Below are 2,296 nucleotides of genomic sequence, written 5' to 3' on the forward strand. Positions count from 1 at the left end.
GGTGGGTAAACAAGCGTGTAGAACGTGAACCGAAAGGCTGATGAGCAATTATAGCAGCCGCATAAACTTTCAAAGTTGAAACAGACAAACCGAGGTCAAACAAATGCCTTAAATAGATCAACAAAGTTCTCAAAGAAACGGGCGATGTTTGAAGATCTTTAGAAGAAGCAAAACGGACAAAGTTGTCCCATTTGTATTTGTACAAGGATTTAGTGGAAGGTTTCCTAGACTTATCTAATATCTCTTTAATTTCTGGCAGATCCTCCAAGCGGTCAGGTGAAGGGATTCCACGTCCGGGTGAAGAATGGACCCTGAGTCCCTGGAGAGCAAGTCTGGTATCATTGGAAACTTGAAGATGTCCGTGGCTATCTCGCGGAGGACTGGAAACCACGGTTGACGTGGCCAGAATGGAGCAACCAGGATGGCTGAGGCCTTGTCTTGGATTAGCCTGACTATGGTCCTTTGAATTAGAGGAATCGGCGGGAACAGGTAAATGAAATGTTTCTTCCAGGGAATCATGAAGGCGTCCCCCAGGGATGAGGGATCCTTCCCTGCTCTTGAGGCATAAGCGTGACATTTCTTGTTCTTGCTCGAAGCAAACATGTCGATGTGAGGATAGCCCCATCTGTGGCACAATTCGTGAAACATGTGGTCCTTCAGTTCCCACTCGTGGGACTGACTTTTTCGACGGCTTAGTGTCTGCTAGAGAGTTCTCTGTTGTTGCTATATGAATGGCAACGGGATACACATGATGGACACAACACCATTCCCAGAGTAGTACAGCTAGGTAAAGTAAGGACAGAGACTTTGTTCCTCCCTGCTTGTTGATATAAAACAGGGTCGTGGTATTGTCTGTTACAACCTGCACACCACGACCCTGTATTATGGGAAGAAAGGCCTTGAAGGCCTTTATTACTGCTATTAACTCTAGATGGTTTATGTGGAGGCCCTTTTGACGAGAGGTCCACAAAGCATTCACGGTGTGGCCGCTGCAATGAGCCCCCCAACCCGTGGGGCTCGCATCCGTTGTAACTTGAGCCGACAGTCGTAGCGGTCGAAAAGGTCGGCCCATTAGAAGATGTGGCCGGAAGCCCCACCACAACAGTTGTCTTGCTAACTCTGGAGAGACTCTCAACTGTTTCTTTGGGTGGTCGTACAACGGGTTGAAGTGATGAAGGAGCCATGCCTGTAGTGACCTCATTCTGAGCCTGGCGTGAGGCAAGGCAGCCGTTGTTGATGCCATGAGGCCTAGCAGATGTTCGGCCTGATGCGCTGACACTAGAGCATGGGGTAGGAATCCCTGCAGGGCTATTTGAAGCTTTTGTATGCGGTCCCCAGGCAGAAAGAGCCTTGCCTTTTTTGAGTCCAGAGTGGCTCCTATGTACGACATCACTTGAGAAGGAGTTAGCGTTGACTTGTCCCAGTTTATGGTGAGACCTAGACTTTGTAAAGTGTGTATAGTGAAGTTTGTGTCCTGAACTGCCCTTCGTCTGGAAGGTGACACCACTAGCCAGTCGTCGATGTAAGGAAAAATCTTTACACCTTGTAGACGGAGAAAGGCAGCAACCGGAGCCATACATTTTGTAAAAGTGCGTGGAGCCATTGCTAAACCGAAGGGTAAGGCCATATACTGTAGAGGGGTTTTGTTTGTGATAAACCTCAGGTATTTTCTGTGATTGTGATGAATCGTAACATGAAAATATGCGTCCTTTAGGTCTATGACTGTAAACCAATCTCCTTTCCTCAATAGGTGGACAATGGACTCCAGTGTTACCATCCGGAACCGATGAGGACACAGGTAAGTGTTTAATTTTCTTAGATCTAGGATTGGGCGAAGGCCTCCGTCCTTCTTGGGGACGGTGAAATACCTGGAATAAAACCCTCTTGGGATTTCGTGATGCGGGACCAGTTGGACAGCTTTCTTTTGGATCAGAGCCTGAACCTCCTCCTCTAGGACAGGGTTGGAAGCTGTGACTTTGAGGTATCCTAGAGGAGGGAGTTTGATGAACTCTAGACGATATCCGAATTGTATGATGCTGAGGACCCAAGAGTCCTGAGTTATAAGTTGCCAATTTGGTAGAAATGGGGAGAGTCGGGTTTGATGGCATGAGCCGGTGACTGTCACGAAGTCAAAGAAACTGTCTGGACTTCTTAGAAGGGGGACGGAAAGACTGACGTTTAGTCTGCTGTTGTTGTCTATATGCAGGTGTGAAGGAGGACTGCTGAGTGGATCTAGCACCAGATGTTCTGAACTGGCGAAAAGATTGCGAGCCCTGCTGCTGATATTGCGACTGAG

General features: G+C 47.9%; 1 long non-coding RNA gene across 1 annotated transcript; it reads left to right on the forward strand.

Moving 5' to 3' along the window:
• The first annotated feature begins 369 nt into the window (after positions 1-369).
• On the forward strand, positions 370-2,296 carry LOC144583511 (uncharacterized). The gene is made up of 3 exons (XR_013537313.1): positions 370-489; positions 1,751-1,798; positions 2,207-2,296. It is a non-coding gene; the product is annotated as an uncharacterized LOC144583511 (long non-coding RNA).

The sequence above is a fragment of the Pogona vitticeps genome, chromosome 6 (genome assembly GCF_051106095.1).
Source record: "Pogona vitticeps strain Pit_001003342236 chromosome 6, PviZW2.1, whole genome shotgun sequence".
Lineage (NCBI taxonomy): Eukaryota > Metazoa > Chordata > Lepidosauria > Squamata > Agamidae > Pogona > Pogona vitticeps.